Source organism: Mizuhopecten yessoensis, unplaced genomic scaffold, assembly GCF_002113885.1.
Source record: "Mizuhopecten yessoensis strain PY_sf001 unplaced genomic scaffold, ASM211388v2 scaffold9801, whole genome shotgun sequence".
NCBI classification, from domain to species: domain Eukaryota; kingdom Metazoa; phylum Mollusca; class Bivalvia; order Pectinida; family Pectinidae; genus Mizuhopecten; species Mizuhopecten yessoensis.
In genome coordinates, this window is record NW_018408229.1 from 411,574 (window position 1) to 431,340 (window position 19,767).

Consider the following 19,767-nt stretch of genomic DNA (forward strand, 5'->3'; position numbering starts at 1 on the left):
GGGGAAAGAACCAAAAGCCTTCCTCACAGGGGCGATCGCTCAACTAAAGACCAAAAGTGAGGTAGTGTCAATGGAGACATTAGGAAGAAGAAAGTTGTTTAGAAAGAAGAGGAACGATAATATCCCAAATTTAGTCGCCTCTTACGATCATGCAATGGGGGTAGGGGGTACAATTCTTACGCCCTACCTGCAGGGACACATTTCAGGTAGTCTCGAATTGTAAAGATGTTTACTTTTTCGATGGTTTTAGGTTTTATTTTGTTAAACGACCTATTAACAGCTAAGGTCATTTAAGGACGCGCCTCCATGTGTGTTATGTAAACGTGCATGCGTGCCGGGGGACAGTGACTCTTGATGCACTTGCCTCCTTGTGAAAGCACGGATCTGATGCTATCTCACTGAAACACCATGCCGAAGGCACCCACCACAGCATTCCGCCCAGTCACAGTAAATTGACAACGTTGAAGCAGTTGTTGGTATTTCTCTAAATGCTGAGCGTTACGATAGTTATTTTATGTTGGTGTAATGTCAAACAATGATATAACAAAAAAATATTGCATGCAATGTGTTTTAAACAATGTCATAAAACACACCCTATTTTGCAATGATATTTAAGATGATACCCAGTAACCACGAAAGCACACATTGCTTTATAACTCGGCACCAATATTGACCAATGGAAAGTTACAGCAGCGTGTGAGGTATAACGAATAACTATAATATATGAAACACAGACATCTACACTGTACGTTGTCTGTTATCTGGGTAAAAAACTAGTCGAATGATGTTATGGTGTATTCTTAAAATATCAAAAGTCCTGCTCCAACAGACCCAACAATCGATGTCCAGAACATACTCCTTACTTTGTCTGTCAGCTTTGAAACAAAATAGCACCAAGATTCGTCCATTCTTACTGTATGTAGTCGGCAGATTTCTGTAGATGTTTGGAATATTACGTAATACCCCTAATCCACTCTGGTGGTGTTGCAACGTCTCAGATACATGTACTTATTTTTGTCTGAATGTTGTTTTTGCAAGAAATGTTGTCAGATTAAGATTTATTTAAGTTGTTTTCTTGTTTTGCAGAAAACGTGAATCACGGAACATGTGTTTGCTGATATAAAACCTATGATCACTGTCAGTTGTGTTCTTTCGCTCAGAAGGGGAACTGAGGGTTGAAGAAATAAAACCGTCTCAAACATATTGCGATCAATATGTTCCTGCACTTTTATCATGAGGCTAGGGTTATAGACCATACATTGAAAGGAAATACATAATGGTTAAGTTTTTTGGTTTTATTTGTTTGTAAACAGCTATGGTCATTTAAAGACCTTCCTCCATGTGTGTAATATATACGTGTATAATTGCCTGCTTGCGATAGCGCGGATCTGGTGCCAAACTTAGAGTGCTACCTTACTGAAACCCATGCCGAAGGCACACGGCACAGTGTTTCACAATGAATGGTTATCTAAATTGATTTCCCATTAATCACTTAATTAGTAATGATATCAATGTCAACAGAGAAGTATGTGTCCCTTCAATTACAGATGTGAATTGTAGATAAATTAGTTTTTTAGGAAAAAATCTTATATTCGCTTAAAACCTTTTGTAACCTTTTTACGCGTTTTACCTTTAACCTTTAACTTTGTTTTGATGTTTTATCGACCGTTTCTTGGCCCTAATGACCTATCCTGTGCTGATGGGCCGTTAGGCATTTAATGATTATGTATTCAAACCCTTCATTTGTGAAAATTGGAGTAAACTGAAGAAACTTTAAACATATATTTACATTATGATAAAGTGCCGATATCTAACAAAAATAAATGTCAAGAGACATGAAGTATAAGGTCGTGTTTTCCTTGGCACCCGTCGTCATATGACCTAAGTTGTTGCAAAGACGTTAAACACTGGAAAATATGTCCAATATTAAAATTCTGGACCTAAACCTTTTTTTCTCTCTCAAACGTACTTTTTTTCTCGGTTGCTTCTCCCTATGCAACTAACAGCTATAAACCAAATGAGATATCTGAATAATGTTTCCTTGTAGAATGCTATGCTTTTAAAATATTATGACGTCAACTTGTATATACTGATGGATTTCAATTCCAAGAAAAAGTTGCAGCAGCATATGCAGCAAATTTGAACAATATCTTCCTACAAAACATCGCTCGAAGCTAAACGTCAAGCAGAGAGTAGCAGGTTTCAATAATATTATTACAGCTTGTGGTCGTTGTTAACTGGTCAACTGTTAGGAATTACTTTTGAACGAATAATGTAAGCTCGAGTTGTGAACAATATAAATCTGTCGGATTTATGTAATCCTGTAAACAACACGTACATCTTTTACTTAAATATCCATACAACTCAGTTTGCGAGTTTGAGTTTTCTTTTCAATGTGAGGTCATAGTTAATTTTTTTTTGCGATAGCAAACTTTAACTGTCAAAGTCCAAGATGCATCTTTTCCAGCCACCTTGATTTCATTAGATCAGTCCAAACATAAAACATGCAAAACTATGGACTAAGGGAAACCCACATATAAAATTTGGGAAACTATCTGTCAAGCACTTCTTGAGGAAAAACAATAGCAAACTTTAAAATGCATGACCCATTGTGGAAAATCTGTTCAGTACATTACGGCCGGACGAAGGACAATTTGGTCAGCCCATCATAAAATGATGGTAGAATAAAAAGCATTTACCAACAAAATGTGCTCTTCGTAGTTCTAGATCGATTAAGTTATTGTTAAAGTGAACATGATTAATGCTATGTCATTGTATTCCCGTCGAAAATTGACTTGCTGGCTTATCCTAAATACATTGATGTTCTCCGCTCCATAAGCTTATACAACTATCGGAAGTTCGGGTTTGTGCTTAAGAACGATCACCATACGCATTTTGACTGTCGAAAAGTTTAGTTCTGCCTAGTAAGGGGACAAATACGTCTGGGACGTGCTTAACTAGGGTTTTATGTTGTCACTTCATTCCGTTTAGTGTCCGAGACGCTCCTGAGGAGTCCGGCATGCCAGTGTAGGTTGTCAATATTTCAATAAAGGTGTGTATGCACACCGAAATACATATATATATATATATCAGGAAAAACAGTAAGTAAGCTTAGTAAATTGCGTAATTACTTTTTGCAGGCTATCAAATCGGGATTTTGCAAATGCCTGACTTTTAAGAGGTGATATACATCTAGCAGAACTTGACATAGGTGGATATTTATGATTAGTATATGTTGCTCAATATGCGTCTAATTTGACAAAATTGTTTTGCTTGTTATAATGTTTTCATATATTTTGCTAATGATTTGGTATTTACTTTTTGTAGTTGTTGATATCGTAATGAGACAATACAGTGTATAACCCAAATAGTTGTGGCCGTTCAAACTATCTAGTAAATGTCGCTGTGAACCGCGTTAAAAGCAGCGACACAGAGCAAGTGTGGCAAAAAGATGGTACCGAAGTGTCAACAAAACTATGTCAAGATGTGAAGACTTTCACAAAGAACTTTGAAAAATAAAAGAATGTGTTCCAGAAGGGTAAGCGTCTTCTGCTCCATTGGCGACTTTCGCAATTTAAATATATGTTAAATCAAAGTAATGTGACGTCCTCACATTGAGGACTCTGACAACAGTGACAGCTAAAACCGCAAGACAAAATGAAGAGAATTTTTACATGCAATATTTTTTTTTATCAAAATTCATATCACACAAAGACGAACAAGTTTGGTTTCAGCTTTATTAGGTGTACCGTCCTATTTATCTTCAAATTGTTGAAGTTGGTCAGTACCATTTAGAAGAGCAACGGTCATCAGGACGTGCCTCCATGTTTGTAATGTACGTTTGAGCTTGCGGCTGGAGGCGACATTCTAATTATTTTTTTCCTTGCAATCTCTATGCTTAACTTGCGTAATACGAGAACATTGTTTTCAATGTTGTCCAGCAATGTCGGGGCACGTTTTCAACTACATTTGAAAGAGATGCGGTTTGCGTGCATGGATGCATAACTTATAATTGACACGACCTCTGAGACGTGTTAGATGAAAGATCGCAAAACTATATTAGAAACAATAAATAAGCCATATACAATTTTGTTACCCAATCGCTCCAAACCTTGCAATCACCATGACAACATACTTTTTTACCTTGTTTTGGCATGCATTTCATTCCATCGAAATGTATGACCTTCACACGCAGTTCGTCTGTCTACCGAATTAAATATAGAGGACGATATCAACCCGTATACGTTTTAACACGAACAGTCAAATGTTACATTCTAATCTTTCAAAAAAAAAAAGGATGTCTGCAATTAAATAACCTTGTACACAAGATGTCATACAGAAGACATCACATTCCTGTTACACCAGGGGCAGCCAGCTGGCCAGACATTATAACCGGGAGAGTCCAGGATAGGTGGGAATAACGTGGTCTGTGAGTGTATAAATCACGGCATTATGGCTTTCTCTGATTTATTACCTTGGACCATCACCGTTTTATTATCCATTATCTCACGTATTCTATCAGAGAGACATTTTTCCTGTGTGTGCTTAAAACTATGTGATCAATGACCGTGAAATGTTCAGATGTAAATGTAGTAGCACCAGCAATACAATACTGTTGGTTGATACCCTTTAGCGAGTGTGAATGAGTAAATTTTATCAAAACGAATTGTCAAAACCAATGGTCTGCAAAATAAACAATCAGCTATTTTGTATCTGCAATGCGACCTAATGTAGGTCCATATGCACAGATAAAGCAGACTGCAGGGAGGCAGTTGTCCTATCGCAACCGCACATAAGCCTACTAATGTCACACGTAGTTACATTTTACGCAGGGAAGACCAACCTAATTGTCATGCATGCAATCAGCCATTTACAGTCAACAATTTATGATTGAATGCGCTGATTTTAAACAAAGACGTGATAGATTATATTATGGATATTTTTCAGATTTATTATTAATACACTCCGTCCACCGTAGGTGCTTGTTATGTATTAAAGGAATATGATATGTGCGATTGGAAATAAGAATATGGTAATTACATATCGATTGAGTGCTTCGTAAATGCAAATATCGCTGCCTTATAAGCTCGTTCATTTCCACCGATTCCATCATGACCTATTATCCAGGAAAATGAAAAGCATAAAATTAAGTTTACTTGGCAGTTTTTGAATCCGAATACGTTTTAAATTACGATGTTTAAGACTTTGAAGATCTAAAAGTGAATTAGAGGATATAATGGCCGTTCAAATTTCCTCGTTATAAAAAATATATAGAGCGAGCTCAATGACCTGTTCCCTGGCTTTATAAATTGAAGCACCATTATGAAGTCGACAAGAGGAGTAGACGTTACCCACCATATATGCTGCAGAAACTGTATCTCCATCGTCCGACCATGAAAGGCCATTATATATTATATATAAATATATATCAGTCTCTTCACGGATTCAATCATTACAGTTAAGTATCAGTGTTTGCATGTACCCAACACGTACGGTTCAAACTACACACAATGATATACGTACATTTCGTCTTTACGTCGCAAACTTGCTATGCCGTATACCTTAGCCGACTAAAGGTCGATATCAACATAACGAGATCGAGATCGTGAGGTCCAGCGTTCATAATGAAGGGACAATGGAGATCAAGGCCACCATTAGCATATGTCCGGGTTGTTCGTGACGTGATCATGACATTGAAGGACATATTTGTCGTCTGCTGTATCCAGTCTAATCTGGTTACCCTGATTAAATCAAGAGTCACGTCATTACTTCTGATTGAATTTCATGTATTCTATTCTTTAACTTGCTGTCGTATTTCTCTAGTTAAACGTAACATTACATTTACAGACAGAATTGGTTTAGATACATCATTCCCTATTAAACATAATCATATGTTTATTGCACAAACATTCAATCCTTTAAACCTTCATAATTATTTTTGTTTAATGCGTGAGTGCCTCAGTAAATATGTCAATGTAATTATGATAGCTATGTAAGCTGTGGCGTTACAATTTGTTCTATCATTATTTCTTTGTTTTTGTGTTATAACAATAGTCAATATCATATTTGGACAATGTTCATAAGTGATGGGACCAGTAGTTAGTTGATTGAATAATAGTCCATTAACGGTGCAGTCATATCAGGCCAGACAATAGTTAGAAAACTTAATACATCAAAAAGAAACCAAAAGGTTTGGTTTTATTTTGTTTAACGTCCTATCAACATCTAAGGTCATGTAACGACGTGCCTCCATGTGTGTTGTGTACGCGTGTATGCGTGCCGGAGACAGGGTACGTTGGTGTAGTTCTTTCTTTTGATAGCGCGGATATGATGCCGACTTAAAAGTGCTATCATTGAAATACCATGTCGAAGGCACCAAGCCCAGCATTCCACCCAGTCACATTATTCTAACAACGGGTAAACGGGTGCGGGCGATCGGTTTTGTTTAGTATTGTTTAACGCCTTATCAACAGCTATGGTCATTTCAGGACGGCCTCCCCTGTGTGCAAGATACATGCGTGTAGTGTATGCGTGTAGGGTATGCGGGTGTGTTTTTGGAGGCTGCGATATGTTCTGTTCGGCTCCTTGTAATAGCGCGGAACTGATGCCGACTTGGAAGTGCTACCTCACTGACACATACTGTCGAAGTCACCCAGCAGGCCACCCCAACCCGGTCACATTATACCGACAACGGGCGAATCAGTCGTCCCACTCATATATTGCTGAGCGTTAAGCAGGAGGAGAAACTACCAGTTTTACAGACTCTGGTATGTTTCGGCCAGGGGACAGAACCCAAAGCCTTCCTCACATGGGCGAACGCTCAACTAAAGGCCAAAAGGGAGGCATTGTCAAGGGAGACATTAACGTTAACACGAGTAGTGTAAACACTTCATTGTAATACATGTATACCGACATGTTTCCTGGATGCACTTACTGTCAAGAATTGTAGAAAGATTTACTATTTTATAAACGGACTTACTTTACTGTTACATTTTCAAGTTTTCAAGACGTGTCTTGTCCAATTTAATATCATTTAAAAACCGCAAATATGTTCTAGCCATCTACGGGATCATATTGGATCAGAGTCTTTCCTATCATGCGACGTAGACATAACTGTTAATGGGGGCATTATAGTCGAATACTTTCGTGACCAAATGTCGGTACAAACAAATAATTACGTAATCACGTCCGGTATTGCCGGAATTGAAATACAACAAGGACAATCTATCCGCTGTCCGTGAATAATAGGTTTGTCTCGTCATACACCCGATCAAATTTCGCAGGGCTATTACTAGAATAAATATGATTTGAACATGATATATCGCGTTTCTTAAATCGAAGCTTATACGATGTCTCAACCTGTGTCTCGATCTGTAATTACATTTTATGAAAAAATAAAACAATAACATCACTTAATCAGATCGTTCTCCATTATAACGATACTCCACGATGATAAGATTTTGCTGGTATAATATTGCAATTGCTACATTTAATAACATGTTGCTATCACCAGCATTGTCTGAAGTATGAGACAGACATGGACAGATTCTTGGTTTGTTTTGTAGGACAATGCCCGTTTAACAATAATTGGTTGACGTGTACAACATTGCGCTGTAATTCGAAAACAAGCAAATGTTCCAGTCTGCTAAAGAAATGAATTATATAAAATACCGATCAGTTTATGTGATATTTATTGATATGGTTCCTTTTTATAGTAACGTATGTTGTCTAAAATTGGACAATTGTCCTAACATGGAAGACCATACATGATATATAGTTTAAGCCTGTATCTTTGGCAATTGAAGAGACTGAAAAGTAACAACCTGCTGCTAGCATTACCCAAACATTTCCTTCGTATTAGTTTTTTTATACATTGCTTCTTTCTATACGATTCTGGTTTACCGAGTTTGCTTACTAGATAATGGAGTCCTGTAATATCTCCCTATATACCCCTGGGTAGATTGGCGTTGTTTCCCTATATACCTCTGGGTAAAATGGCGTAATCTCTATATACATCATGGTTCCCTTCGTTATTTCCCTAAATACCTTTTGGTAATTCGGCGTTATCTCCCTATATACCTCTAGATAAAACGGCGTTATGTCCATATACACCTCCGGGTAAAACGGCGTTGTCTCCCTATGTACCCATGGGTAGCTTTCCCTGCGTTGTTTCCCTATATACCTCTGGGTAAAACGGTGTTATCTCCCTATATATCCCTTGGTAAATCGGTGTTGCGGACCTCTGTTCTTTCTTATGTTTTGACCTTAGCGTCCACTTAACTACATATCAATGATTCTGTACATTTGTACAAGACACAACACTCTTTATTTCTTCCTGTGTTTAAATTTACTTTTGGCGTTATCATTTTGTTAAATATTAGAAAGGTACTGCTTCAATTATTTTTAAACAATCTTGTTGCGACGCCATAGTGGTATAGAATTGGGGCACGGCGAAATATTATTTCAATCATATCAGGGTTTAATTTTGGTATAAGTGACTGATAAAATATGTTACTTCATTTTAACAAAATTTCGTCAACCGACGGTATCTCTCAGTGCAATTCTAGTACGTGTTGGCCATGATGTCTACTGAAGTTTAGGATTTCGTTCTGATAGGTATCAGAAGGTCGACTAAGATGTCGGTGCAACTACTGTCTGAACACTACACTGGATCCGTATTGCTATTGATGTCATATTTAATTTATTAGCTTTAGTGCTAAAGATGAATGATATTTATTTATTGAGTTCTTAACGGTCCATCAACACAGAAAAAGTATTTAGGGCCAATACAAGATATTTTGGCGAACGTTATATTTATGTATTAGATTTTTTTTTGCTTTTGAATGGGAATCGCTACAGCCAAAGTCATATGAAACCAGTCGCCTAGGGAGACACCAGAGAAAAAGTATGGAAGTGAAAATTTACCTCCCTTTACAGAACATTAAGTTGGAGATAGGAAACGGATTCAGCTTGGGTCGGGGAGAGAGCGGGAAGACGGTGAGGAAGACGGTAAAGATGGTGGAACACAAGACAAACGTGGGCTAAGTATATCCAGTGCGCTTTACACTTCCAAGGAACAGTGTGTTTTGTGTGATGCCAGTGATTGACTCTGTTTTACGTGTACAGTGCGCGACGCGTTGGGCCCCCGTGGGTCGTTTTCAAATGTGTAGGCGAGGTTGTAATTTACGCCACACACACACGCGTCTCGTATTGTTATGTTTATGATGTACTAATTATGTTGTTGATTATACAAAATTGTTATTAATCAACGTGAACGACAAATTTCTCCACCAATTTAGCGAAAGCACTGCTACCAAAGAAAAGATCCCGAAAACAAATGGATAAAAATTCGTCACTTGACAATTACGTCTGCCGTTTTAAAAATTCATTACCATGAATTATACAGTAAAATGTTGATTAAAGATAAATATTTAAAATATCAATGATAGCGGTGACATCATTATAACGGTGTAACTCTTCATGTTCGCTGTGGTGATAATAACACATATATAAAACTTACTGTTATTCCAATCACATTGTATCAAAGTATCCCGTATGATTTTTTTTTTAATTTGTATCGATTCATTTACTTAATAGGTTTTACAACGACTTCATTTTCGCCTCAAGAAAAGGAAGAAATTAAAAAAACAATCAATCCATGAGTTGACTATTACTTCATTTCGATTAAAAACACTTCATTGAATTGTGGTACTAAGCCTGGATATCGCTCAGCGGAATGGATAACACAGCTCCTTGTCGTAACCTCTTTATCGTTAAGGATATTAAAACATTATGAGGTAAATGAGTGAATCTCCATCTACTTGATTTCGTCATTTTGCACCTTTGCAGACAAGAATAAACCCAGTTTATGCAGGCACCTCCCCGGTCAGAACGTCAAGTATACACTTAATACAGAACCATAAAGTAAACACCCAAGTATTTTCTCTATATCTTTTACATGATTTGTTCATATTCGTTTACCTATTCCACTTTGACTTTATACGCCAACGGGTTAGTTCACTAAAATAGAAACATAAATACGATTAATTTCCGTATGTCACGTCCTGCAACGTTACTGCAGATAAGAGCTGGAGAAGAAGGACATATCCCCTCCAAAAACCGATATATCGTTCAGACAAACACGCAATGATGAACACTGAAAATAGTGCTTCCAGACTGTTGAGAGAATGAGTAGCTCAAATCTCTAAAATACTTTCTGTCGATATATGTAGATATCTATATCAACGAAAATAAATCGCAAATATTTTGCATTACTGAGCGCCTTAGCTTGAAAGTTTGGTTTTATCTTGTTTAACGTCCTATTCACATCACGTGACTCTTTGTGTGTAATGTATGCATTTGTGTAGGTATGTGTGCTGGAGGCAGAATATCTTAATGTATTTGCCTCCTTGCGACAGCGCTATTTTGATACCGACTTTAGAGTGCTATCTCACTGAAGTATCTTGTGCCTAGTTTTGTTTTGGATTAGTATTGTTTAACGTCCTATCAACAGCTATGGTCATTTAAGGACGGCCTTCACTGAAACATACCCCCGAAGACACCCAGCGGGCGAACCAGTTGTCAAACTCCTGAATCACTTAGCGTTAAGCAGGAGTATAAATTCATAACAACCTAATGTATGTTGGTTTCAAATATTAAACATTCGATTTAAAATAACTTGAAATACGAAGAACAACGATATTTGTATCTAATTAAATGTCTTTAAAAAATATATTTGCTAAATATAAAAGAACACGTTGTCTAGAATTAGGGGTGCTGGGGTTATCGGATCGGTATTAACTGTGATTATGGTTACGTAACGCTCAGCAGTAAATGCGTCCTAGATTACAAACATAAATAACAGAATTAATCATGATGCACATAGCATGGACACCCACCTGCATTATCAATATTTTAACCGAAGGACCAGGAACAGCTACAAGGTTGTCTACCTACAGAGTTATTGCAACAAATATGATTATTTGTTAAAATATTACTCATTCATCATATCCTCAGGCATTTAAAATAATTCTCTCACTTGGCTACAGGTGGAAGTTCTGTGAAAAACCTAACGCAAACGTCTGCATTTCACCTATACATTAGCAAGTGTAATCAGGAACAGTGTAGATTTTTTTTCGATTTTTAATAGCCGGATTTTGTACACCTTAGAAACTATCAAAAAACTATCTGACGCAGTTTTAATCAGAGTACTATATAAAGTTAAAATCAACTGAGCGAACTGAAATCGTCTGTTAAAAATACTTTTCCACATATAAAACAATTTCTACATATAAAACATCTTCAATAAAATTTCATATGGCTAAAAATATGTGGATATAGCAAGACATCCTTTAACACTGAAGTACATGTATTATAGAAGCAGGGCATTTACATTGGTGACGCAGGTTTATAATGAAAGTTGAAAGGTATTTAATAATGCTGTGTACGTTCGAAAGTTGAGTACATTGTAAGTAGTTGAAGTACATAATTTGCGTGTAGTTGGTTTCTATTGCTCTACGACCCTACAACTTAAGCCAACAACAGTGTAACAATTTACATTCACAAAAGGAAGGCATGGAATTAAAATCGTAGAAAAGAAGCAAAAATAAATTCTTATTGAACAAAAACAGATTACACTACATATTTCTTGGAAATATCAATTTATTAAAATTCCTCAGTGTGTATACCATGACATTTGTTACACGTTTGATATGTTAACATTGTATTACACACATGACTGTTACAGTAACCAGATAACGAACAATAGTAAAGTAAATACGGTAAATACAATAACTATGTATTAAAATCATAATGTATGTTTGGTAGATATAGTTGGCACTTATAAACACTGTAGTATTTGTATGGTAGGTGATTTCAACATGTCAGTATCTAACATTGTAATGTTAACCGTTCCAAGTGTACTTCTAGTACGTGATACATTGTATACCCTTGATTTTTCATGTCTTTGCTGTCTCTCTATACTCTCTCGAGTCCCTCAAATTGACATCAACCGATCACCAATCTTTATCTGTTTAGCATTGTATGACCTCCGTGTTGATTGAGCACGTTAATCAATACACGGAAATGTATCTTTTGCAATTATTGTTACAGGCAGACATCAATTGTCGTTCTACAAGTGACTCAATGCTACATGTATGTTGGATGTATGCAGCTTTTTAATAGACACAAAATATTCTTACCTTTTAATGTCTTCGTAGAGCATCCAATGTATCAAATCTTAGCCATTGTATCGGTCAGTGTATGTCCAGGTCGACAGCCCTTACACGTTTTTCTCGTGCTTTCACCGATGCCTCATTCACTCGAATGGTCAATACAACAGCGTGTGGAACTATCGCTTGACCAGGGGCGAGATTTGCACCATGTATCGATTGACCAGAGATCTGTCAATACTGCGAGGATGAGATAGACGTTAGAGATGAACCCGATGTGGAACTACAGTGACGATCGCTGCTTGTTCTGTGGCCAATTTTCGTTTTACTTCTCTGCCTTTCAGCCTCTGAAACTGATTTGTATTTATACGTCCTACTCAATCGATATAGCATGCCTCGACAGAAATCCAGACACGCTTTCAAGACAAAAACTAAAGAGCATGCATCTTTTAGAAGATTTAATGTAACAGTGTGAAAAAGACATATTGCAAATCAACCTTGTTCTGCCACAGAATGTGCAGTTTGTATTGTTGGCGTTGTTCTCAGTTCTCTATAGTGCTACACTATTAGAGTGTGAATGATCTGTCCGAGATTGTGTGGTACATTAAAGTGTAGGATGTGAATAGACTGATTGATAAGCATGGTTTGATTGCTGTATATTGGTCAATACGCAGGCTGTCTTAGTGTTCGTCTACCAGATATGTTCGTAGTTCGGTGGGGCAGTTAACGACTTTTTATCTGAGTAATGATTTTGATGACAAGCTACATGTGGGGCAATCCTAACAAGTAGTCTTAGGGGCCACTTTATAAAACATCTCAAAGTTAAGGAAAATCTCAAGCAGTGTGTTGTCTATGGGAACTCTTAGACTTGAGAAAATCTCAAGAGTTGAGATGTTTTATACAAGTGGGCCCAGTACATGTTTCTCGAAAAAAACACCTGCTATAGGTTTATTTTCATATGAAACAGATTTATTCTGAGATCATATTTGATTAATCTGTTACGTGAATGTGCAGTTTTTCACAACTATGTTTTTCAGGATTTTATAACAAATCTATTGCATGTTAAAAGTTTTTGGCAAATGTTCAATTAATCTCAAAATGAAAGCACGCATGTTTCTCTATCTGTCAATACACATACATATATAAATTCGTATTTTTTTCAAATTCTCATTTCATAAATATAAATCTCCATATAAAACAACGAATAACATATTTTCCAGTGATAGAAAGATAGTTACTATAGGTGTCTTCATCCATCTGCATATTCGGAAACTCTGTGTTGTACATTTGTCCGTCAGCAATCGATATCCATCTATCGTAGAAATGATAATGTTCGAAGCAAGCTGACCAATATATCCTTCCAGACCTTTTGTTTATTGAGACGAGGTCGTTTATAGTTTAATCACATTTGTCCATATGTAGCCTTGAAAGTGTTTTTGGTCATTTAAACGAACAAACCGGATACACTCTTCCGTTGAGCCTGCTACCATCATCCTAGGTATTTTGGTTAAAACATATTTAACCCCTGTGACTTTGAATATGGCTGGAAGTCATTTATTTCAAGTTGTTTAAAGGTAAACACATAAATATATTTAACCCCTGTGATCTTGAATACAGGCGAAGGTCATTTATTTGAACAAACTTGGTAGCCCTTTGTGTCAGCATGCACTAGCCAAATTTCATTACCCTTGGAATTTGGGTTGTTCAAAAGATGTGTAAAGTTATTTTAGACCATTAGCCTCTCTGACCTTAAATACAAATGAAAGCCAATCATTTTATCAAACTTGAAATCTCTTCATCTTAAGCTACTGGCCATATACCATTACCCTAGACCTTTTGGTCATTCCGAAGAAGTTGCTTAAAGTAAAAGATTGACGCCGGACGGACGAAGGACGCCGCGCCACGGCATAAGTTCACTTGGCCCAACGAGTCAGGCTAGCTTAATAAACACTATCCTGTGCACGATCGGGGAAATAGTTACCCCCTGCTTAAGGGTAATGATAACTGGTTCAAACATTGTTAGTGTATGACCGGGCAAAATTATGTGATTGGTGCCTTCTGCGTGGTATGTCAGCGAGATAGCATTATAAAGTCGGCATAAGATCTGCGTTATCACAAGGAGGCAAGTACACCAACATCCCCTTATCCGTTACACATACCCGCATGCATGCTTACACAACACAAATTGAAGCACGTCTTTAAATGACCTTAGCTGTTCATAGGACGTTAAACAAAACTAAACTAAATCGGAGAAAGAATTATATTCAACTAGTTGTTGCAAGTACAGTAAAACCTAGGCAAACATCAATCTGTAACGATCGGGCGGAATAATTCAGTGTCGAATTTTACAATGACATGTTGGCAGAGTAACAAACATTGGCAGCAATTTGAATTACGGTGACATCGAGTAGTGAAATTATTTAATGGACTGCAATAATGCATGTTTCAGAAGCCTCCCCCATATATAAAACCCAATCTACGAAAACTACGGGTTTTCCACTCCTGTCGACTTTCTCATCTTAACTTGTTTATCGACCAAAATATTATAAAGCCTCTGCTGAGTTTGCGGTTTACCGTACTGATCAGGTTTGGTTACCTATTGGCTTCCCCTATGCCAGAGACGATACATAATTGATATTTGTGGCACATTATCGATACTATTTCTCCTACAGGACTCATTAACAGATACTAGCTACGGCTTGCCCTGCTCTTTAGTTGTAAAATGGTTTGACCTCGCATTTAACATTCGTGTTTTGGGAACAATTGCAATGTCCATTTTGTATAAAAGTATCTGGACCCGGGTTGTGATAGCTTTGTTAACGCATTGTTAATTTTGACTTAAAACTTGAATTTTACGTCTTAGATGGTTATGCAATTTAGGTGGTGTAGTTTAGGTTTGAATCGTTTAATATTTTAAAACAAACTATCTTTTCTCTTGACACGTTGCTTAGCATATCAAGTCGTACAGACACTCAATTATAACTTAACATGGTTGTCATTTCCTAGAGTTCTAAACACAAAAACCACTTAATTTCCTGAGTATTTAGGTTTTCAACTATGTAACCTACATACAAATGTATTCACCAAATGCATGCATTAATAACCCGAAGATAACTCGTATCGGAAGAAGGGGCACTTTGACGTCTGTAATGGTAACTTGCAGCGGGTAAATTTTGTTTGTTCGACTTAACAGAATGAGTAGAGAGATAATGGAAGAAAATATATAGATTGACAAGTATTTCCGTTCCTTGAGCGTTCCCTAAGTTAATGATACAGAGGAATATATATAATTTTGCACTATAAAATCGGCATCAGATCCGCACTATCCGAAGGAGGCAATACACCCAAATATCCTGCGTCCAGCACACATACATAACACAGGAGGGACGCCCTTAAATTACTTAGCTGTTGATAGGACGTTAAACCCTGTACAACCAACCCATCAACCTTGATTTCGCTTTGGCCCACAATACCTACAGGTTGCGACCTGCAGCGGAATACAGCATGTCTATTATTTTTTTAAATGTCCATCTTAACAGTGTTGCTTGGTCCGAAATGACTCGCATTGTCGATAGGCCGTGAAACAATACAAAAACAAAACATTAATGTTCTAGAACTCACCGATGAACGAAACAATTGTATTATGCAGAATAATTCATTATTACATCACGCAAACGAAGAAGGAAAATAATAACGTCAACTTGCAATGGTGACAGTAAATCTTTTTTGCTTTCCGAAAGTTCCCAGAGCAGAAGACACTCGGGAAAACCTAGATTCTGCAAAAAATTTAATGAGCCTACACAAGTCCCTTCTCGATAATATATATAGAGAATAATATATATATTTTTTGATATCACACCCAGTATCAACCATCGACCAATATCTATCTCATGATCTATTTTTCTTTTGAAATATTGAAAAACGAAAAAAGTCATAAAGTGCTAAAGATTTAAACAACAATAACTCGATTGGAATATTTGGATTACATTTGCAACAAATAATATGACTCGCCTATTCGTCGCCGTCTTTCAGCGGCCATTGTTGACCTGTTGGTAAACAAGGGTTCCGAATGATGTTGTTGGTGGTAGATGGCAAAAAAATGAAATGTTCCAAAACGGGTATGATACTGGTTTTGCGGGCTGATACAGGTTTCGGGGTGTGATACAGCGAGGGGTGATATGAGTAAGATCAATATTGTGTCGTTTTTTGTTTTTTTTTAATTATCGTATATTACAATTAAATGCTTAACGGCCCATCAAAACAGAATAGGTCATAATGGCCAACAAATGGTAAAAATATGCAAAATAAAAACATCAATTAAACTTAAAAGTTAAAAGACAAACGTCAGTTTGAATATTGAAAGTAGCTATGATGACTCAAATTTTATTAAAAAGAGCAACAGCTTTCAGATGGCTAAAACTGAAGAGACAGTAATGTTTTCGAACGAGATTTAAGAAATGTTATGTTATTACAGAAATTTTCTGGAGCTGACTTAACGCTGTGCATTGAGGCTGGACATCACGTTTTATTAAATACCAATGGATGACTCCGGAAACGGGGGAAGGACAACCTCGTCTCGGCGCATCTCTCTGTAGCTAGGTAACCATTTACCGATTTCAGGTTTTAATAGAATGTAACTTGTTATATACGCATTTCTTCCAATTATTTTGCCACTGTGATCTAATAGAAGTTGCAATTAGTGATTTTAAAATCGGTAATATAAAGTTTAAAATCTTCATGTGGTAATAATAGTGCTGCTTTCGCTGCACGATCTGCCTTTTCACTACCTGGTATTCCAATGACATTTTGAGGTAATATGATGTAATAATGTTAAGATTTTGTTAATGGAGATATTCAAATTTTTGTTGTGAAGGCTTTGTAGAACAGATAGAGAATCAGAATAGATAACTGATTTGGTACATCATTTGATTTTATGTGGTCAAGGCAGAGATAGATAGCGTGGGCTCCTGATGAAAATATCGACGCATCATTGAACAGCCGGCATCAAACTGTAGCATCTTTATTTACAATTGCCGCGGTAACTTTATGATAATCTTTTGAACCGTCTGTATAAAACGACTGACAATCTCTATATTTTAATTGCGGTATTGAAAACTTCGAAGTTTGTGATAAACCGGAATAAAGTTGACAAATAGATAAGTTGTCGTATAACTCGATGTACGTGCTGGCTCTGTTTGCTCTCATTGCTCCAATTCAATAACACAAGTAAAGTGACGCTATCCCAACTGTAGTGTAAACCAGTCACATTTGGAGATAGCACCAGCGCCAGTGCTCTCCTTTTTGCTCACTTTTTTTTATCTTCGATCCCAGAAGAGTATTAATTCGTGGAGTACACCAGACTTCCGACTATGGTCTATATCTCTCTCTCTATATAATGAACAAGGTATGAGTCGAGACGAACATTAACCAAGTTTAGCATAAATGTTCATACTGACATGGTGCGAGGTTTGTTTTATACTATAATCGATATTTTATTAACAAAATGTTATTGCGTGTGACGTTGGGTCAATTGTTCTTCCACTGAGACTGAAACCTTTGAAAATGTTTGTAAATTGAAAGCATCAATTTGCGATGTGTAAAGATCAACAACCATATACCCTAACTTCAAAGAAACATAGCTCTGATTATTGTTGCATGCACTGAATTGAATACGACAGATGGCGATCAAGCCTTTCTACAACGATTAAATTACAAAAACACTGTTGCGTTAACGCCTCCCTTTCGTAGTGTTTGCTAGTTAACAATGCAACAAACAGCGAAGACAGTCAACTTTATCACAGATTTATTTATTTATTGAGTTCTTAACGTCCAATCAACACAAGAAGTATTTAGGGCCAGTAAAAGGTTGATACAATACGCGAAAGGAAATGTCATCAAAACAACTAGAAGAAAGAAAAAAAAAGTCAACTTCAAAAACAAAATCATTTTTAACAGACTGTTTTCAATTAGGTTAGAATTGTTGTGATATTTAACATTTCGAAGAGAAATTTGAGATTTGTTATAATACTATAAACATATTCTCGTGTTTGCTGAAAGTCATGGCAATCTAATGTAGCGAGACTAGACTGGATCGATCGTCTGCGACAAGGCAGCTTAACTGGTAGATGGTCTGTCTATAAATCGGAGGGTCCCGGGTTCGAACCCTAGTCTTGCCGTGCAGTTTTCCTCTCCTGTTACACTAATAACAAATGTTTTACTGTAAAAGGGCTGTGACATGCTACACATTGAAGTTGGTTCTCGCGTTTTAATAAAAAGGAATGGGTAATGTATAAATGACCACATCGTTTCAGCGGTTTTTTCATAGCTGGAATACTATTCATCGATTTTCGGTTATAAAGAGTATAATTTGTTGTCTACGCAGTGATTTCAATTCTTTTGCCGTTTTGTCAGTAAAATGTAACCGGGTGGAATGATGTGCTTGGTGCCTTTGGCATGGTATTTCAGTGAGATAGCACTATAAAGTCGGCATCAGATACGCGTTATCACAAGGAGGCAAGTATAGCAGCATACCCTCTCTCAGGCAGACATACACGTTAACACAATACACATGGGTGCACGTCTTTAAATGACCTTAATTGTAAATAGGTTAAACAATATAAAATTTAAACTAATATTTGATCTTACAAAATTTGTTATGAACGGTTTTAAGTCTGCTAACTAGAGTCTTAAAATAAAAAGGTGGTAGCACTAGCGCTTTGGCGGCGCGATCTGCCTTTCCATTACCAGGTATTCCTACATGTCTTGTTAACAAAAATAACTACCAATGAAAATTCAAATGAAATAAATTATCACTTTATAAAATATAGCGTTTTAATTACTACATGAGCATATATTACACATATGGGGCACATCGTTTAATGACTTGTTCATAGGACGGTAAACCCGAAATTTAAATATGATATTTTCACTTTTTGCAAAAGGATGAAACTAGCAGATTTCGTTTACTGTTTACATTTAGAAGGAAGTAACTACCATTTTTAAAAACTTTGATAAGTCTTGGTTTTGGGTCAGAATACTTTTTCACATACATTACCCAAATGGAGGCACGCCCTTAAACTGCATACCAAAAAAAGTGGTTTTTATATTAGTCTTTGCTGCCCGTTTAGCTTTTTGGAAAGCGCTCTGGAAGTAGGAATCGGATCCGCTCTATCGCAAAATGGCAAATACACCAACATAGCACAGATGCATAAAGTACACACAATACTCACCTCTTACGATTGATTGATTATTTTTGTTAATTATGGGAAATTTGTGAATTAAGACTCTGAACCATTTGGCATTAAATTTTCGAAGTATCAACCAGGGCATGTTAAATTCTTATTTTGGGTACATTATTTAGATTAAAGTACAGACAAATCAGAATGGTTAAATTAAGCATATATACCACACTGATAATGTTCTTCGTTGACAATCTATCGAAAATTCCGATTTTCCTTCAAACTTGAGCAAGCTATTATAGTTTTAATTAAACCGTTTATAAAATGTGCTGGAAAGGATAATTTGAAATTTATTACATAATCATCAGGTTTTTATGCGTCCTGACGACATCTCGTGCATAGATTCAATTAATTGTCAA

At 36.6% G+C, this 19,767-nt stretch overlaps 1 protein-coding gene across 2 annotated transcripts in view; it reads right to left on the bottom strand.

Moving 5' to 3' along the window:
- Window positions 1-12,487, bottom strand: part of LOC110458800 (MAGUK p55 subfamily member 7-like) — a 102,763-nt gene extending 90,276 nt beyond the window's left edge. For both annotated transcript variants that reach the window (XM_021510708.1, XM_021510707.1), the window contains exon 1: window positions 12,201-12,487. The gene's annotated coding sequence lies outside the window, so the exon portion shown is untranslated. The remainder of the gene's footprint in view (window positions 1-12,200) is intronic.
- Window positions 12,488-19,767: the final 7,280 nt, after the last annotated feature.